The sequence below is a fragment of the Heterodontus francisci genome, chromosome 7 (genome assembly GCF_036365525.1).
Source record: "Heterodontus francisci isolate sHetFra1 chromosome 7, sHetFra1.hap1, whole genome shotgun sequence".
Lineage (NCBI taxonomy): Eukaryota > Metazoa > Chordata > Chondrichthyes > Heterodontiformes > Heterodontidae > Heterodontus > Heterodontus francisci.
In genome coordinates, this window is record NC_090377.1 from 51,303,816 (window position 1) to 51,316,024 (window position 12,209).

Sequence of the window (12,209 nt, forward strand, 5' to 3'; positions counted from 1 at the left end):
GATGGAATCTATAGTATCCATGTTGCTTTGCGAGCTCCTACAAAAAAAAAACCCCACAACCACCTCAACCCACAACCACCTCAACAGGAAAGGCTGCTACGTCCTGAATGTTCATATTGTATGTAGTATCCTGCAGAGGATCCTGCATGTCAATGTGAGATATGCTGTAAGTTGTCACAATGCCATTATCCTTTGCTGTTTGATTCTCCCTGACCGCTTCAGGGAAGAAAATAATTTTAATGAATAGATTGTGGGTGATAAAGCTGACCCCATTCTTGTACAGTAATGACCCAACTGAATGTCCCAAATTGCAGCATCGAATGCTACAATGAGATCAATACGTCATCAAAAGTGGTCATCAAGAGGACGTTTGAGGTTTTAAAGGGATACTTTTGCTGGATATACAGGTCGGGAGGGCTTAGCAATATGCTTCAACTTGTGTTTTGCCTGTTGTGCCTGCATAATTTTGCCATACAAAATAGCCTGGATTTGGATTTTTATGGGGAGGTAACTGCTTTGGAAGTAGAATTACAGGAGGAAAAGCATCCATGACTTTCATTGAGAAGACTCCATGGAGACTACTGCAAGAGATATCAGAGCACAACTAATCATTAAAATAAAAGCAAAATACTGCGGATGCTGGAAATTTGAAACAAAAACAAGAAATGCTGGAATCACTCAGCAGGTCTGGCAGCATCTGTGGAAAGAGAAGCAGAGTTAACGTTTCGGGTCAGTGACCCTTCTTTGGAACTGACAAGTATTAAAAATGTCACAGGTTATAAGCAAGTGAGGTGGGGGTGGGGCAAGAGATAACAAAGGAGAAGGTGCAGATTGGACCAGGCCACATAGCTGACCAAAAGGTCACAAAGCAAAGGCAAACAATATGTTAATTGTGTGTTGAAAGAAAAGCATTAGTACAGATTAGGTGTAAATACACTGAATATTGAACAGCAGCAAGTGCAAAGCTGAAAAAAAACCTGAAAAAAACAGTGGGTAAGCAAACTGAACAAACTAAGATGAAATGAAATAAATGCAAAAAAAGATTGTAAAAAATGTAAAAAAGAATGTAAAAAAAAGGAAGAAAAAATAACTAAAAAAGAAAGTAAAATGGGGGGCTGTCATGCTCTGAAATTATTGAACTCAATGTTCAGTCCGGCAGGCTGTAGTGTGCCTAATCGGTAGATGAGATGCTGTTCCTCGAGCTTGCGTTGATGTTCACTGGAACACTGCAGCAATCCCAGGACAGAGGTGTGAGCATGAGAGCAGGGGGCAGTGTTGAAATGGCAAGCAACCGGAAGCTCAGTGTCCTGCTTGCGGACTGAGCGGAGATGTTCCGCAAAGCGGTCAACCAGTCTGCGCTTGGTCTCCCCAATGTAGAGGAGACCACACTGTGAGCAGCGAATACAGTATACTACATTGAAAGAAGTACAAGTAAATCGCTGCTTCACCTGAAAGGAGTGTTTGGGGCCTGGGATAGTGAGGAGAGAGGAGGTAAATGGGCAGGTATTATACCTCCTGCGATTGCAGGGGAAGGTGCCCTGGGATGGGGACGAGGTGGTGGGGGTAATGGAGGAGTGGACCAGGGTGTCCCTTCGGAATGCTGACAGGGGAAGGGAGGGGAAGATGCGACTGGTAGTGGCATCATTAAAATCTCTTGTTTAACACATGCTGCCTCTAACACCAATGCCTTAACTTCTTCTTCCCATCCTCAAATAAAGGAAAGGTTATTCAATTCAGTACTCATCCTAGAACATGACAACACAATCAGTTTTCTTTGCCCCTATATGACTATCCCAAAAAATTATGGGGAGGTGGTGGCATTGTGGTAATGTCACTAAAATAGTAGTCCAGAGGTCTAGGCTAATGCTCTGGGGACATGGGTTTGAATCCCACTGGAGCATTAGAACATTTAGAACATTACAGCGCAGTACAGGCCCTTCGGCCCTCGATGTTGCGCCGATCATCTGACCTACACTATTCCATTTTCATCCATAATTTCACCAGAGGGTGACATTTGAATTCAATTAATAAAAAAAAATCTGGATAATCTACTCTAATGGTGACCATGAAACCATCGATTTTTGTAAAAACCTATCTGATTCACTAATGTCCTTTAGGGAAGGAAATCTGCCGTCCTTACCTGGTCTGGCCTACACATGACTCCAGATCCACAGTAATGTGGTTGAATCTTAAATGCCCTCTGAAATGGCCTAGCAAGCCACTCAGTTCAAGGGCAATTAGGGATGGGCAATAAATGCTGGCCTAGCCAGCGATGCCCACATCACACGAACAAATATAAAAAAAGTGCATCCTTCCCTGTATGACTCTAAGCTCCAAGAATGACAAATTTATATTCCATTTTAGTATTATAAAGTTCAAAGTCATAGAGAGTCAACCTATTCTTTTCTAATTCTATGCTTCCTCTGACTGGCAAGATTGTCTTATCTGTCACTCCCCAGGGCCTACTGTCAACCTCCACATGGCAGCCTCAGGAATGGGAGGAGACGTACCGCAACAGCGCCCTGCCATTTACATGCAGCAGAGAAAGAGGAAGCAGTCAGTGGAGGCCCCAGTTGGGAGGAGGGAAATCCCAGAGGGAACAGTGAGGCAACGTAGGCTTTCCTGCCTGAATTTCCTCATTCTCTCCCATGATCCTTCCCCAAGCAAAGCAAAGCATCCATAACCTGGAAAGTGATGATTTTGAGAACACGATAGACATAGGAACCATAAAACTGCATAAATGTCTGGATGTGACAGTTCCCAGAGAAAAGAAATTCACACACCATTCAGGTCAGGAGGAGGGTGAGAAATAAGCTCACAATGACAAATCTGAAGGTGAAGATTGATATTGGAACACAGAGTAACATCATCCTGCTCAGACTATACCAGAAGATCTTTCCTGAAAATTTGGAAGAAAATAGTTATCCAAGGAAAGATGCTCTGAAACTGAACAATGTCATGCTAACGGTATATGGAGGAACGGAGATTCGACAGCTGGGAACAACCCAAATCAATGGGACATAGAAAGGTAAAGATGTTAACTGTATGTTCTCTGTCACAGAAACAGCTGGCCCTGCTATCCTGGAGTTAAGCAGTTGTGAAGAGCTGCAGATTATCTCAGTAAACCATGAGGTGAAGGAAATGACACTGAGGGTTAAAGATAATACACCCATTGAAAAGCACCTTCTGATCAGAAGCAAAGATGATCTGGTTTTGATGAGACGGTTGGATGCTTTGAAGATTTTGAGTATCATCACTATAGACCTAGCGATGAAACCAGCAATTCCTCCCCCATGTAAAGTACCAATAGAACTAAAAGGAACATTTGAAAGAGAGCGCCAAGAAATGGAAGAAAAGGTGATCACCTTCACAGAGCCCACAGATTAGGTAAATTCCATTGTGGTGAGAGAGAAACCGAATGAATGGCTAAGAATTTCCCTGGATCCCAAAGATCTTAATCAAGCAATAAAGAGGAATCAGTACCCTAGTCCAACACTGGAAGAAATCACACCAGCACTGGTAAGGGAAATGGCTACTGGAACGTGAAGCTAGATATTCGCTGTTGACAACATTCAACAGGCCCTTTGGACAGTACAAATTCCTGTATCTACCTTTTGGTCTTAAAGTGAGCCAGGATATGTTCCAGCAGAAAGTAGACAAAACATATTGAGGATGTAAAGGAGCAGTCAGCAAAGCTGATGATATCCAAATATATGGTGTAGACAGAAAATATCATGACTACCATATCATGAAGCCATGGAGAGAACCAGGAAAGCTGAGATCAAGTTAAACACAGACACAGAAAATAGGAGTAGGAGTAAGCCATTCGGCCCCTCAAGCCTGCTCCACCATTCAACTAGATTATGGCTGACCTTCTACCTCAATGCCATTTTCCTGCACTACCCCCAAATCCCTTGATATCTTTAATATCCAGAAATGTATTGATCACTGTCTGGAATATATTCAATGACTGAACCTCCACAGCCCTCTGGGGCAGAAAATTCCAAAGATTCACCATCCTCTGAGTGAAGAAATTACTCCTAGTCTCAGACTTAAATGGTCTACCTCTTATTCTGTTACTGTGCCCCTACTTCTAGACCTCCCCAGTCAGGGGAAACATCATTCCTGATCAACCCTGTTGAGCCCTGTAGGAATTTTGTATGCTTAAATAAGATAATCTCTCATTCTTCTAAACTCTCGAGAATATCAGCCCAATCTCCTAAATCTCTCATTGGACAGTCCCGCCATCCCAGGAATCAGTTTGGTGAACCATCGTTCCACTCTCTCGATGGCAAGTATATCCCTCCTTCGATAAGGAACAAAACTGTACACAATACTCCAGGTGCGGTCTCATCAAGGCCCTATACAATTGCAGCAAGACATCTTTACTGCTGTACTCAAATCCTCTTGCAATAAAGGCCAACATACCATTTGCCTTCTTAATTGCTTGCTGCACCTGCATACTAGCTTTCAGTGACTTATGAACAAGGATACCCAGGTCCCTTTGGACATCAACACTTCCCAATCTCTCACCATTTAAGAAATACTCTGCATTTCTGTTTTTCCAACCAAATTGGATAATTTCACATTTTTCCACGTTATATTCCATCTGCCATGTTCTTGCCCACTCACTTAGTCTGTCTAAATCCCCTTGAAGCCTCTTTGCATCCTTCTCACAACTCATATTCCCATCTAGTTTTGTGTCATCAGCAAACTTGGAAATATTACATTTGCTCCCCACATCCAAATCATTGATATAGATTGTAAATAGTTGGGACCCAAGCATTGATCCTTGCGGTACCCCACTAGCCTGCCAACCTGAGAATGACTTGTTTATTCCTACTCTCGGTTTTCGGTTTGTTAACCAATTCTCAATCCATGCCAGTATATTACCCCCATCCCATGTGCTCTAATTTTGCTTCCTGTGTGGGACCATATCAAAAGCCTTCAGAAATTCCAATAACACCACATCCACCAGTTCTCCCTTATCTATACTGCTAGTTTCACCCTCAAAAACTTTAACAGGATTGTCAAAATTAATTTCCCTTTCATAAATCTATGTTGACTCTGCCATTATTTTCGAAGCGTCCAGTTATCACACCCTTTATAATAGATTGTAGTATTTTCGTATTTTCCCTATTCCTGATGTCAGGCTAACAGATCTGTAGTACCCCGTTTTCTCTCTCCCTCCTTTATTGAATAGTGGGGTTACATTTGCTACCTTCCAATCTGCAGGAACCATTTCAGAATCTATAGAATTTTGGAAGATGACCACCAATGCATTCATTATCTCTACAGCCACCTCTTTCAACACTCTGGGATGTAGATCATCAGGTCCAAGGGATTTATCAACTTTCATTCCCATTAATTTCTCCAGTACTACTTTTTTACTAATACTAATTTCTTTCAGTTCCTCATTCTCACTCGTCCCCTGGTTCACTAGTATTCATGGGAGGTTTTCGGTATCTTCTCCGTGAAGACAGGCACAAAGTATTTGTTTAGTTTCTCAATCATTTCCTTATTCCCCATTATAAATCTATCTGTCTCTGCCTGTAATGGGCCCGCATTTGTCTTTGCTAATCTTTTCAATTTTACATATCTATAGGAGCTTTTATAGTCTGTTTTGTTTCTCACTACTTTACTTTCATATTCTATTTCCTCTTTCTTTATCAGCTTCTTGGTCCTTCTTTGCTGAAGTCAAAAATGCTCCAGATCCTCAGGCTTACTACTTTTCTTGTCAACTTTGTAAGTCTCTTCCTTTTTTTTTATTCATTCATGGGATGTGGGCAACGCTGGCCAGGCCAGCATTTATTGCCCATCCCTAATTTCCCTTGAGAAGGTGGTGGTGAACTGCTTTCTTGAACCACTGCAGTCCATTTGGGGTAGTTATACCCACAGTGCTGTTAGGAAGGGAGTTCCAGGATTTTGACCCAGTGACAGTGAAGGAACTGCGATATAGTTCCAAGTCAGGATGGTGTGTGACTTGGAGGGAAACTTGCAGGTGGTGGTGTTCCCATGTATTTGCTGCCTTTGTCCTTCTAGTTGGTAGAGGTCTCGGGTTTGGAAGGTGCTGTCTAAGGAGCCTTGGTGCATTGCTGCAGTGCATCTTGTAAATGGTACACACTGCTGCCACTGTGCATCTGTGATGGAGGGAGTGAATGTTTGTAGATGGGGTGCCAATCAAGCGGGCTGCTTTGTCCTGGATGGTGTGGAGCTTCTTGAGTGTTGTTGGAGCGACACCCATCCAGGCAAGTGGAGAGTATTCCATCACACTCCTGACTTGTGCCTTGTAGATGGTGGACAGGCTTTGAGGAGTCAGGAGGTGAGTTATTCGCCTCAGGATTCCTAGCCTCTGACCTGCTCTTGTAGCCATGGTATTTATATGGCTACTCCAGTTCAGTTTCTGGTCAATGGTAGCCCCTAGGATGTTGATAGTGGGGGATTCAGCGATGGTAATGCTGTTGAATGTCAAGGGGAGATGGTTAGATTCTCTCTTGTTGGAGATGGTCATTGCCTGGCACTTGTGTGACACGAATGTTACTTGCCACTTATCAGCCCAAGTCTGGATATTGTCCAGGTCTTGCTGCATTTCTACACAGACTGCTTCAGTATCTGAGGAGTCACGAATGGTGCTGAACATTGTGCAATCATCAGCGAACATCCCCACTACTGACCTTATGATTGAAGGAAGGTCATTGATGAAGCAGCTGAAGATGGTTGGGCCCAGGACACTACCCTGAGGAACTCCTGCAGTGATGTCCTGGAGCTCAGATGATTGACCTCCAACAAACATCTTCCTTTGCGCTAGGTATGACTCCAGCCAGCAAAGGGTTTTCCCCCTGATTCCCACTGACCTCAGTTTTGTTAGGGCTCCTTGATGCCATACTCGGTCAAATGCTGCCTTGATGTCAAGGGCAGTCACTCTCCCCTCACCTCTTGAGTTCAGCTCTTTTGTCCATGTTTGAACCAAGGCTGTAATGAGGTCAGGAGCTGAGTGGCCCTGGCGGAACCCAAACTGAGCGTCACTGAGCAGGTTATTACTAAGCAAGTGCCGCTTGATGGCACTGTTGATGACACTTTCCATCACTTTACTGATGATAGAGAGTAGGCTGATGGGGCGGTAATTGGCCAGGTTGGATTTGTCCTGCTTTTTGTGTAGAGGACATACACGGGCAATTTTCCACATTGCAGATTAGATGCCAGTGTTGTCGCTGTACTGGAACAGCTTGGCTAGGGGTGGGGCAAGTTCTGGAGCACAGGTCTTCAGTACTATTGCCGGAATATTGTCAGGGCCCATAGCCTTTGCAGTATCCAGTGCCTTCAGTCGTTTCTTGATATCACGCGGAGTGAATCGAATTGGCTGAAGTCTGGCATCTGTGATGCTGGGGACTTCAGGAGGAGGCCGAGATGGATCATCAACTCCGCACTTCTGGCTGAAGATTGTTGCAAATGCTTCAGCCTTATCTTTCGCGCTGATGTGCTGGGCTCCCCCATCATTGAGGATGGGGATATTTGTGGAGCCACCTCCTCCAGTTAGTTGTTTAATTGTCCACCACTATTCACGGCTGGATGTGGCAGGACTGCAAGCTTCGATCTGATCCGTTGGTTATGGGATCGCTAAGCTCTGTCTATCGCATGCTGCTTATGCAGTTTGGCACGCAGATAGTCCTGTGTTGTAGCTTCACCAGGATGACACCTCATTTTAAGGTATGCCTGGTGCTGCTCCTGGCATGCCCTCCTGCACTCTTCATTGAACCAGGGTTGGTCTCCTGGCTTGATGGTAATGGTAGAGTGGAGGATTTGCCGGGCCATGAGGTTACAGATTGTGGTTGAGTACAATTCTGCTGCTGCTGATGGCCCACAGCGCCTCATGGATGACCAGTTTCGCATTGCTCGATCTGTTCAAAATCTATCCCATTTAGCACGGTGATAGCGCCACACAACACAACACTTTAATCTAATACAATCTTTAACTTCTTTAACTTCTCTTGTTAGCCATGGTTGGCTCCCTTTCTCTTTGTTTTTGTGCTTCAAAGGAATGTAAATTTGTTGTAAACCATGCATTAATTCTTTAAATGCCTGCCTTTGCCTGTCTACCGTCATACCTTTTAATGTAGTTTCCCAAACTACCACAGCCAATTTTCCCCTCATACCTTTGTAGTTTCTTTTAAAGGCCGGCTCGGGTCTGTGAAGGATACCTGACCCGAGTCCAACAGAACCCCAACCCCAACCCGGCCCGAGTTATTCCATTTTTTTCTGTGCATGACCCAACCATCAGTTAACCAACCTTCCATTTTTCATTTGGTTGCTGATCTGCACAAGCTTAAAATAACTGTAATAAAACCACCTTCCAGGTCCAAAAATTACATTAACAGTGGAGCCACTTATATGAGGTTGTGAAAGATCGTGTCTGACCTGGCCCGGCCCGACCCAAGCCTGAATGCTGGACCTGGAAGTGCGACCCAACCTGAACCCGCCACATGTCGTTGGGTCCCATCGGGTTCAGGTCGGGTAGCCGGCCTTTAGTTTCTTTTGTTTAGAGCACATGGGATTGGTTTTAATATATTGGCATGGATTAAGAATTGGTTAATGGACAGACATTGGTTTCAGATTGAACTACATCACTTTCAAACTTAATGTAAAATTCTATCATATTATGGTCATTATTCCCCACAGGCTCTAAATTAGCCCTTTCTCATTGCACAATACTAGATCTAAAATAGCCCATTCTCTGGTTGCTTCAACATACTGTTCTAGAAAACCATCATTTATACATTCCAGGAATTCATCCTCCAGCATTAGTGCTAATTAAGGGTCACTGACCCGAAACGTTAACTCTGCTTCTCTTTCCACAGATGCTGCCAGACCTGCTGAGTGAATCCAGCATTTCTTGTTTTTGTTTCAGATTTCCAGCATCCGCAGTATTTTGCTTTTATTATATGTAGATTGAGGTTCCCATGATTACTGTATTACTGTTGTTATATGCACCTCTAATTTCCTGATTTATAACATGCCCTACATTACCACTACTGTTGGATGACTTATAAACAACTCCTACTAATGTTTGCTGCCCTTTACTGTTTCTTAGCTCCACCCAAACTGATTCTACATCTTGATCTTCCGATCGAAGATCCTATCTCACTAATGTACTGATCTCATCCTTTATTAACAGTGCTACCGCACCTCCTTTTCCTCTTTGCCTATCCTTCCTAAATGTCGAATACCCATGGACATTCAGTTCCCAGCCTTGGTCACCATGCAGCCATTTCTCTGTAATGGCAATTAGATTATACCTGTTTTCTTCCATTTGTGCTGTCAGTTCATCTACCTTGTTACAAATGCAGTGTGCTTTCAGATAGAGTGCCTTTAATTCTGTCCTTTATTATTTTTGCAACCTCTAGCCTTATCTGCTGGCATACTCTTTGGTTTGTACGCTCTGTCACTTCCTGCCACACACAGATTATCAATTCCCTTATTGCTACCTTGTTCTCTTGTCTTGTCCTCTCTCCTTAGTTTATCACATCTTCCCTCACTTGATCCCTTACCACCACTATTTAGTTTAAAGCCCTCTCTACCGCCTTAGTTATATGACTCGCCAAAATACTGGTCCCAGCATGGTTCAGGTGAAGACTGTCCCAACGGGACAGCTCCGACTTTCCTTAGTACTGGTGCCAGTGCCCCATAAATTGAAACCCTTTTCTCCCACACCAATCTTTGAGTCATGCATTTAACTCCCTAATCTTATTTACCCTACTCCATTTGCTCGTGGCTCAGATAATAATCCAAAGATCAGGTAATAATCCAAAGAGGTTCTGCTTTTTAAAATTTAGCCCATACTATCTAAGCAGAACCTCTTTACTAGTCCTAGCTATGTCAGTGGTACCTACGCAGACCATGATAACTGGTTCCTCCCCCTCCCACTGCAAGTTCCTTTCCAGCCCAGAGCAGATGTCCTGAACCCTGGCACTGGGCAAGCAACACATCCTTCTGGACTCTCGCTCTTTGCTGCAGAGAACCGTGTATATCTCCCAACTATACTGTCCCCTACTACCACTACATTCCTATTAACTCCCCCTTGCTTGAATGGCTTTCTGTACCATGGTGCCATGGTCAATTCGCTCATCCACCCTGCAGCCCTTGGTTTCGTCCATACAGGCTGCAAGAACCTTGAACCTGTTGGACAATTGCAAGGGCTGAGGCTGCTCCACTTCTACCTTCTCGATCCCCATACCTGCCTCACTCACAGTCACACCCTCCTGTCCCTGACCACTGACCAAATCAGAAGACGCTATCCTAAGGGGGCATGACCACCTTCTGGAACAAAATGTCCAGGTAACTTTCCCCCACCCTGATGTGTCACAGTGTCTGCAGCTCAGCCTCCAGCTCAATGAATCTGAGCCGAAGCTCCTCCAGCCACAGACACTTTTATGATGCATTTGGGGTGGTCAAACAAGGTATAGGAATACACAATTAAAAAGGAGAATGCTAAGAGTTGTAGAGGAAGCGAGGGACCTTGGAGTGAATGCCCACAGATCCCTGAAGGTAGCAGGACAGGTCCATAAGGTGGTTAAGCAGGCATATGGAATCCTTTGCTTTATTAGTTGAGCTATGGAATATTAGAGCAGGAAGGTTATACTGGAACTGTATAAATCATTAGTTAAGGCACAACTTGAGTACTGTGTGCACCTCTGGTCACCCTATTACAGAAAGGATGTAATTGCACTAGGCAGGGTACACAGGAGATTTACGACGATGTTGCCAGGACTGGAAAATTGCAGCTATGAGGAAAGATTGGATAGGCTAGCGTTGTTCTCCTAGGAGCAGATGAGGTTGAGGGGAGATTTGATTGAAATGTACAAAATCGTGAGGGGCCTGGATAGAGTGGATGTGAAGGGCCTATTTACCTTAGCGGAGAGGTCAGTGACTAGGGGTCATAAGTTTAAAGTGATTGGTAGAAAGATTAGAGGGAAGATGAACAAAGAACAAAGAACAGTACAGCACAGGAACAGGCCATTCGGTCCTCCAAGCCTGCGCCGATCTTGATACCCACATTTTCACCCAGAGGGTGGTGGGAGTCTGGAACCCACTCCTGATAGTGTAGTAAAAGCAGAAACCCTCAACTCATTTAAAAGGTGCCTGGATTTGCACCTGAAGTGTCGTAAGCTGCAGGGCTACGGACCAAATGCTGGAAGGCGGGATTAGGCTGGGTGGCTCATTTTTCAGCCAGCACAGCCACAATGGCCCAAATGGCCTCTTTCTATACTGCAAATCTGCTATGATTCTACTTACTGCAGATGTGTTTGCCTTGGATCACGCAAGTGTCCACAAGCGCCCACATTCTGCAGCCGCCACACATCACTGGCCCTGCCATCCTTATAGCGCTTAATTAATTAATTTTACTGATTACATTTTAATTAATGTCTCTAGTCCTGCCTGTGCTTATATTCTTATTTCAATAAATATTCCACTTTCCCTGATTGAAATTCCCGAGTTAAGATAAATAGGAAATACTCACCAGCCAATCTAATAAGCTTTACTACTATTAGTAAATCATGTGGCCGGGATTTCACGTTGGGCGGACAGGAGACAGCCACCAACTGAAAATTCGTCGGCGAACCCAGTTCCGCCTCGCCTGGGGATCCAACCCACATTTTACAGGTCCCTAGGCTTTAATTGTTCCAAGTCAAGACTTCCACCAACTTGAGAGAGGAAGTCCTGCCTCACTAAGCTGCCAGCCAATCAGCAGGCTGGCAGCTCTTAGTCCCAGCAGCACCTCCGGGAGCAGTGGCCACTGCTGGGACTGCAGCCCAGCTGAAGACATGGAGCCGGGAAGACAGGTAGGTTTTGGTAATCGGTCAGGTCCCGGCGAGGCAAGGATGGTTGATTGGGGGAAAGGGAGGACGTATTGGGTGCTGGGGGTTGTTGGGGTAGCGGGTGCCCGATGAGCAGGCCCCCCCCAGGATGATCGCAGCCGCCTGGTTTTCACAGATAGCTTTTCCCGGCTCCAAGTCGCCCACTTAACATGCGTAAAATCTGCGTGGAGGTGGGCGAAGGCCCTTAAGAGGTCATTAAGTGGCCACTCAAGAGCCTTGATTGACCTACGCCACCCATCATTGGGGTGGTGTAAAATTCCAGCCTATTATTACTGATAAAACCTTACAATTACTAAAATTACCCAAGTTTTGAAAGATAAATGAGAAAAATACTCA